A 9,484-nucleotide genomic window follows, 5' to 3' on the forward strand; every position below is an offset into this window, starting at 1 on the left:
AGCCACAGAGGCTGGAAGGGACCTTCGGACACCACCCTCTTGCTCATGGCCCTGTCCACCCTGGCTTTGAACTCTCCAAGCGTGGAGGTGCCCCTGCCTCTCTAGGCAGCCTGCTCTAGTGTCTGACCACCCTTAGAGTAGAAGTAATTTTTTGAATGTTGAAGTGGAGTTTCCTGCATTTCAGGTTGTACCCACTGCTTCTCACCCTGTCAGCTGGTGCCCATTGAGAAAAGTCTGTCTGTCATCTTTATGCCCTTCCATCAGGTATTTCTATGCATTGATAAGATCCCTCCTCAACCATCTCTCCTTGAGGCCATAGAATCCCAGCTTGCTCATCCTCTCTTTATGTCAGATACTTCATTTCCTTAATCATCAAAATATTTCATCTCATCCTTTGTCCAGCTTGTCTAAATCATTCATGAATTTCACCTGAATTTAAGTGTGATATTTAGTATATTTCTACTGAATGTGAGCCTAGAATAAACAGCTGCATAAAGCAGACCATGGGAAATATCATGTAAGCCGGATACCTGATCACTCTGTTTACCTCCTCATACTGTGCTGGCAGGCTGTAAGCTTTGCTGATGCTACCTATGCAATGGTTTTTATTGCACTACTCAGACTGACATTGCATCATCTCATACAGTGAGAGTTCAACACAAGCTTGTAATTACAGCGGTCAGCTCAGTATGCTGCTGATTTGTGTCCCAACGGTAAGAAAATTGGCAAGATGAAATCAGACAAAGAGCAGAGGAGAGAGAGGAGATGCATCTGCATGAACTGCTTAATCAGAAATGGATAAACTGCTTGAAAGCAGGAAAAAGAAATGCAATCTTCCTACTGCTTTGCATGGTGCTTTTGGGTAGAAGATGCTATATAAAGACCCCTCCTGTGGGAGATCATGCTTTAGAAATACAGGAAACTGCCTGGATTAAAAAAAGAACATAAGGAATAATGGTCTTCCAGGCCAGAAAAGGAAGAGATATTTCCTTTGCTTTATCTAGTTTATCTCATTGTCACCAACAAAAAAAAAGTATTTCATCATAGCATGCCCTTGCTGCTACAGGTTTCAATCAAAATGATCAGTTATTGACAAGAAATACTTGTCTTTGTTTTCTGATGTGAATTGTAGCTAGTGATACTGTAAACCCACTGCTCAGTACTATGCTATAAGAATAATAATAAAGAAAAATCAATTCCTACCTCTTTATTTGCTAACACATCCCACTATTTTAGGTACAGAACTTATACCCCCAAATATCTAAGATTTAATCCTTTAACTGATGTGCAAGATGCTAGGTAACACACGCTAACATAATTAAACAACGGAAAAAGAATCAGAATAAGGATAATTTGAGCATCTGTGGGATTAGTTTGGCGACTTAATCTGTTTGTAATTGTAGAACATAAAACTGCAAGTGTTTGTGTGTGTCTAATCAGTTGATAGTTCCATTAGATACAGCCCTTCTTCCTTCTCACCTCCCCTGTTTGCTTGCTTAGACCTTGTCCTTTTAGATGGCCATTCGGTGTGTGTTTCTTTTGTGTGTCACTTTGTGCAGTCACTTACCCGTGGTTAACCCAGATGCCCAAACTGGCTGCTTCACAACTCTGAAACAACATTCGGAGAAATGAAACCAAAAAAAAGAGGGAGTTTGTTATCAGCTTGGAGATGGGGTGGGGGGTGAAAGAGGCAACCGCTAGGTCTAAAAATTAGCCAGCTTGTTCTTTATGAATTTCCAGAAACACATGAATCCCTAAATCACAGGTCTGCATGCAGAAGGGTCTTTCTTCAAATCCTGCGTATGTCTGCAGTTCTAGTGATTCATATCTTAAACTGTTGCTACATTGTCTTGAATTCAGGGAAGGTTCCAGTATGAAATCTCTGGCACAGGAAGTTCAGCTTCCTCTCCAGATTTCCTTCCTCCACCTCTTTATATGCAGAATAGCAGGGAACATATTTAAGCCTTGCCTGCACAGAGTGAAAACCCTTAAGACTGTAGAGCAGTTTGTGTTGATAACCAATTCCTTCAGCTGAAGTGTTCAAGACAGGCAGCACAGAAGACAGTGGTTCTTAATGATGAGACTTAATCCCTAAAATATCCTGAACTGTTGAGCTGCATTTTGTAACTGCGCACAAAGCTGCACCTAGTCCCTAAAGCAAATGTGATCAAAATGGGTGATAAAGGTATCTCTTACTGACATGCAATCCCATTTCCACAGCAAATTAGGCAAGACCCTAATTGATGACAGTGAGAAATTTAGCCATAGTGTAAATTTGCAACAATTTCAGAGTAAGAAAGACTGTGGAAAACCAAGTCTGGAGCAAGTCAACACCTAAGCTATCACTAATTTTAATAGGCTAATTTAACTTCCTAGATTTTTGTCTAGGCTTCAGTGTCCCTTAAAAACAATTTGCTAGGCTCCAGGCTGAGGGCCAGTCTGCCCACTTGTCCAGTTTGAGCCTCAAGCTGAAATACATCAAAAAACCCACACTTCCAGAGCCTAGTTATAATGTAGTTTGCATGTTAAATATGCTAGGAAAATGACGATGTTTTAAGAGTGACACAATGTTAAAGACCTCTGAGCTAGGTCTGTAGAAACTGGCACTACTCTGTGGTATATATGTATACATGCAAAGATCCTTGCTAGGATCACAAAACCAATACAGCCAGGGTAGCGAAGCACTGTACACCAGGGCTAAATTGAGGTGTGGCAATACACTGACATAGCTTATGATGCTTTCAGTTCTGATATTTGCCTGTTGAGCTATCTCTGGGATGTGTGGCTATGCTACTAATGCTTTAGTGTATGGCGTATCCATTCCCTGCAAGAATGCTCTCTTGGTATAACAAAACCAGCATGCTGTATTTGCAGAGCATGTATGACTAAGCTCTACCAAGCATAGTTTATTCCATCACCAACCTATCTCCAGAACAGAACATGCTATACTAGGGAAAAGAACAGTAGCAGCACCTGCTTCAGTACCTTTCACCAGCATAGCTAGAATAGGCACCCGTACAGCTGCAATACAACAGGGAGAGAGAGGCCTGCACAGCTAATCACTCTTGTGATCCACAATGCAGGCTATTTTGAGTAGTTGTACTAGGAAGAGGACAGGCAGAGAGCTATAGCTCTTTCAGTTCCCCTGGACTGAATCTTTGTGTTCCCAAGATCTCTTCTCGCTTCTCTGATGGCTATACGTATGGTGGCAGAAGTAAGTACAGAGATCTGGTTTTAGCTGTAGCACAGGCTGAGCAAGCACATTGTTGAAAATAAACTAATGCAATCCATAGACAGAGCAGAGCACTGCTCTTGAATAATAATTGACAGCTTTCTTATGAGACACGTGTTACTAACAGGCAGCCTACCCCAAGGCTGGCAGAAAGTCAAAACGTGAAAGCATAAAAAGGGGGGTCACCTCAGTGTCAAATGCAATTGCTTGCTTTGGGAAGCAGTGAGTGTTTAAAATCCATACCATGTCACCCGCTTATTCATACAAGAAAAAAGAATACAAAAAGAACCACTGAGTTTTGGTTACATTTGGGTGCTTAGAGTAAGAGATCAATAAACAGGAGTACTGTCAATAAGAAATGCTGAAGGGTGATGCTGTACCTAGACTCCTATCTGCTGACTAGTGCATATTAGTAAACCACATAGTAGTGCTTTTCTCTTTGACGCCAATGTTAATTTTGGCAGTGGAAAGAGGTTTTATTAGAAGTACTGAAAATGTCATTCATCTTTACTTGTATTACATCAGTTGTGAGGATTTAAACCCCAATACAGAACTATGGGGAGATGCAAAAATTGACTAATCTGATCATAAAACTAAAGGAAACTCAAAACAGAAGCTTACATTTAAAAGTACATTCACTTCTTGCATTTCTAATACTATAAAGGTGTTACTAATAGGACTTGTTTTTCAAGGTCTGTTTCTCCTCTAACATGTTCTTTTTAAATCCATTGCAAGCTAAATTATCTGTAGGTACGTTATGATGGCAGCCTACAATCCATAGGACTGAAAAAATTTAAAAAAAGGTAGGAACATGGAGAAATGAAACTATTTGATTACTTTTTGGAAATATTCTATTTGAAGGAAACAAAACTATTCTTTAAAGTACTATCCAGTAATCTAAGATGTTCAAAATACTGCAGTAAGCTCACATATTTGAAACTGTCATAAAGGTTTTTTGTATTTAAGTGGTGAGTAGCATATTGATATGTCTTCCTTCATAATGCTGAATCTTTTCTAGGATGTTCTAAAGCTTTCAGGAGTCACTGGAGTTAGTGGGTAATTTTACTTACTTGCAGGCTAGGATCCATAACCTCAAAATAGGACGCATCAACAATTCTCTAGATTGTTCTGCTGCTGTTATATTACCAATGCAAATCTCTACTGGTACCAGTGTGGTAGAAGTCACAAAAGATACAATGGTCTTTATGTTTTATTGGATTAGCATAATACACATCAGTAATATAACAGCATAACTCAGCCTAAACACACATGGGCAATGTTGCAGCTCTGTTACTGAGCTTTTGTAGGTAAGAAATTTGCCAGCATGTTGCTCACATTATAATTTAAAACCTAGTTTCCAGCTGTTACAGTTCTCAAGTAAAAATTTCTTTAATGAAGTATCAAAACTCATAATGCAATAATCACCTATGAATAGTTTATTATCAGTTCTGAAAATAGTTTGTTCAGTTAATTAAAAGTTAAAGGCTTTTGGAGAATACTGGGGGTTTTGTGGGTTTTCTTCCTAGTTTTGTGTGTGTTCATGGAGACCTGTTACCATTGAGGAAAATGGGTAGTTTATGTTACTTTGATTATCTATTTTTTGAATGTGTTCCTTGACCCTTTAGAACGACTTAGTCCAAATCTGTTTGTGTTTTAAGGTTTATCAAAATATTTCCCATCAAAATTATTTTTTCAATAAATATTTTGGCTTGACTAAGCAAAAATATACATGTAGAGGGGCTTATTTTTTTTCCATTACGTGTAATTGTCTTTGTATAAAAACTCAGTTTTGCTTGCTGTTTATTTACTAAAGCGTTAATTCTTCCCAAGAGAGAAACTTCCTACTGGCTCAAACACACACAGATATTTCCACATGCAAATATTGCAAAATACAGGAGAAGGATTGTAACTTTTCTCATCCCGTATCCCTGCCAATGAATTTTTGAATCCTATTTCCAGAGCTGAGAAACACTGAATTCAGTAACAGCAGCAACAATAGTTACAATTTCTTCATTTTTTTCCAATCCAAGAATCTCAAAGTACTTTGAAAGCATTACTGGATTAAGTCTTGCAATACTACTATTGTGCATTGCTATGTCCATTCCCCATTGGTACATATAAAGGAAAGGAGCTAAATAATTCATTCAAAATCAGCCTCCACAGCCAAGCCAAGAATAAATCTGAAAAGATTAGAGTCCCACTCTGGAATTTCAAGCCCATCTTCTTGAAGAAGCCATAACCCATTTGTTTTGTGCTATATGGGGCAACTAGCAACAAGACTGTTCTGCAGGCAGGATAAACTGCAAGTGGATTTTTCTTTAAAAGGATAACCAAGACAGCAAACCATGTATTGACACCCCTGGAGGGAGCTGAAGAGTTATATAGATAGTGGAAGCATGGATAAGAAGAAAACAGAAGTTAGATTTCCTTTAAAGTAAATGACAACATTCATAAACAATAGTTAGCACCAAGGAGACGCTAAGATACGGTATTTGAAACACACAGGACTGAAAAGTCTTTACTTCATATAAAAAAACTGTACAGCCCACATCTTATTTTCAGTGTTGCCCATGGGAGTTATTTCCCTAAGAAATACAAGCCAGCACCTAAAAAACCAAAATAATTTCAACACAGAGTTTTGTATCAAGCCAATCTGTGGATATTGGGGGAAAAGATGGAATGAAACGAGAAAGTTACATTATGGCTTTATAAATCTTTTAAATAAAGATGTAAGAAACTATGCATGTTCCTCTTTATCCAGTGCTGAGTAATTGAAGCTGCCCAGCTCATTGGAAGTAAGGCTGGAGTGTATGCTTACCTCTCTGTTCATGACAGTATTTGTTCATGTTTTTTCTTTCTTTTTTTTTTTATAACTAACTTAAGCATTCAAGCATGCACAATGAAATTCTGGCTGTTACGAGGGGGTAAAACTCCTGCATATCATGTGTTCATGTAACATAAATCTCAGAACTCTTGGAATCGTACTGCTCAGCCTCTGAAAATCTAGTACTATAGGTGACTGTCTCTGTCAGTTCCCTTGGGTAGTGGCTTAAGAGCTGTTTCACTTCATGTATGTTTTGTTTTGTTGCTTGGAAACATGAATTTTGTAAGCACATTTTTTTCTAACAGGTGCTCACAAGAAAAGGTTTTGCAGAATTGGTATCTTTGCTGACAAGTGGTTTGAGATTTGGGATGTTTACTGTAACAGAAACCCGGAGCTTGCAAGTTCTCTTTCTGTAAATTAGAAGACTCACCCCATCCTCTTGTATATCTGAAAATTCATGTCCTTTGAATGAGAAGTGTAGACCCGTGCAAGTTCTTTCATCCTTAGCAACTGAACAGCAAGGTAGACAGGGGTCCTGAATACTCCCACTTTGATTCTGCTTGGGTTTTTGCAACTCAATTCTGTAAAGAAATTTCATCCCTTCTGCTCCTCACATGATCTTCATTAATTTCTCATACTAATTCCTTCCGCTCTGGTGAATAAGGAAAAGCAATATGCAGGTCTTTCTCGGAATCACTGTATTGTTTGGCCTGCTCAGGTTGTGGCTTAATGTACCATTAGAACCAATATTCTCTTCTAGGTTTTCTGCACAGTGCTTTCCTGTCCAAGACCAGCACAGCAGGGAGTACACATAACCAAACGCACACAACTCGGGACCTGATGACCAGTGACTCTCACTGCTTCTCTCACAACTTCGTGCCCAGTCATGTCATTTAACCATTTTGTATCTTCAGTCTGGAAAGCTCTTAGGGCTGCTTAAGCAACAGCCTCCATTGTCATACAGTCTATGAATAACCCCTACACACCTTATATAACATTCACACTGATTTTTCTGGAGCTGCTTCTGAGATAATAAGATTAGCATGCATTTTTTTTGTTCTTTTGAGTTCTCTTCCACTGCAGGAACAGAGTGATTGGGCTGAATTCAGCTGCCGATTTTCTTAATATGGATGACAGAAGTCTACCCGTTTTTCAGACTGTCTTTCATCATTGTATTTTGCTCAGTCCCAGTACACTGTCCCAAATAAATAGATACTTTTGAAGTACAGGATATAACCATTATTTAATCAACTCATTATATTATATATTCTGATGAAATTAATGACTGTTTAACACTCTAAGCATGCCTTATCCCTTTCCTGTATCACAAACAGGCTTTGTTTGACTAAACATACATTCTCCAAGGACAGTAGTAAAAGTCCCCTGACTCCAAATATTTTTGCTTTATGAATGCAGTTTTTGTCTTCTGGATTGTGGAATCAAAGCTCTCCTTCAACTGCAGCAATAAAATAAGGTAAGGCTCTTTGAAAGAACAGTGCTCTCATCAGTAACACCAATGTTTGGTAGGAGCTTCATTAGGACACACACCTGTGCCCACTTTCCAAAACTGCTTTGTCAAGAATGGAAGAATGTTCTGTGGGAATCTGACACATAGCTAGGTAAGCAAATTCTTTCTTGTATTTGGAGGTACTTCTCGCAGGCAAAATATACTGCAGGTCTGATGAGTCTGACATCATGGAAAGTCAAGTAGCTAGGCTGAATTCTCAATGTGGATTCTAAATTCTCAGCATCTCCAAGGTACCAGTTGTTTTTCTGTTAGTTGACCAATAAGACAATGATCCCCTTGAGGAAAGTCCGTTTAAATGGGAAATATTTGGCTTTAAGCTTTTACTCAAACTGTTTAAGCAGTATTCATGCAATGGAAATGTTACTTAAAAGATTGATTACTTCAAGGAAGATATAGAAGTGTGTAGCTGGATGTGTGTATATGTGTACACACCCCCACCCCCACCCATAGAATCTGATTTCTAAGATTATTGGAACAATGCCCTTTGTTGCTATTATATCTGCAGGATGGGTGTCCATACAGGAAAACATATTTCCATTTACTTGCTTCTAAATATTTGTGCACTTACTCCTTCAGTTCTACCCCAGCTCTGAATGACCTACACTCCATACAGGATATGAGATTTTGAAAAAGATGTTCATACCTTATTTTATATTATCCCTTGTTTCTAGCAATGTTTTCTGTGATTCAAGCCACTGCAAAGCCAGCTATGCTTGTTCCATTTCACTAAGGGACTTCATCGTGTTGAAAAAATAACCATTGGCCCAGGTAGGGCAGCCTCTTTGTCAGGAGTACCAAAGGAATTTAAAAAGCCAAGCTACAGCTTGCCAAGTTTAAAGGTACAGTGAAAAAAGTAAACTAGTAATACACATCTGAATATGAAGCAAAACCAGAACAAAACCTTGTACAATCCCCAGCACATGGAAAAGAGCTCGGACACAATTCTGATTGTAGGAAAAGAGCACCAAAACCCTATTTTTCTGGTGCTCTCAATATGGGTTTCTATAAATAGAAGGAAAAAAAACAGATAAAGTGGTTCTTAAGTGTACAAACAGGCTTGGACCAATGTTAAGACATCCATATACTTCAGGGTTGGCAGATGAACATATAGATTACAAAATTACATATTTGTATTGCACTATATGGTTGTATCACAGTATAAAATTATGGCACTGACTGCAAGGAATATTAGGTCCAGGTTCAAGCAACCCTAACACTTCATCTTGCTTCTTTCCATAAACTGCTCGGTGGTAGCGGCTAAGTAATTTCACATCATTATGCATCAATTTCCTATGTCTAAGACGACAGTAGTGATATTTTTTTGGCTTTGGAAAGTGCTTCAAGGTATGCTAAACATAACAATCACACTCAGGAACTAGGCAACAAATTTTTATGATTGTTTTTATGATTAAGTCAGAGATGCTTATGAGCATTGATTTAAAAATGGAGCACAAGGCAATAGGAATGAGGTTTTCCCCTGGAAATAAAACTACCTCAGCCAGACTTTATGAGAAAACAAGACTACATATAATGCCCTTTAGGACATATGTAGACCAGTGTATACTGTTCCCATGTAGTTTATTCTGCCTCCGTCAAGAATGAGATATTCAAAGACAGTTATGTAACAGATATGCTTACGACTCTCACAGTAACATATACGTACATCAATGCAACAGAATGAAATCTATAGGAAAGCTGTGGGCCTTCACAACTCTCTTCTACTTTGCTTACACACAACAATGGAATTTTTTTCAAAGGATTTTGAAACAACTTGCAAAGTCTCTCAACAATTCTGAATCAACTGTTCTTGATCCATTTCAGAGATAAGCTACTCTAATCCATACCATAAGAAGTTTAGTATCATCTTCCAAGACTGTATTAGTCAGAAAACTCAGGTATA

The sequence above is a fragment of the Falco biarmicus genome, chromosome 3 (genome assembly GCF_023638135.1).
Source record: "Falco biarmicus isolate bFalBia1 chromosome 3, bFalBia1.pri, whole genome shotgun sequence".
Classification (NCBI taxonomy): Eukaryota; Metazoa; Chordata; class Aves; order Falconiformes; family Falconidae; genus Falco; species Falco biarmicus.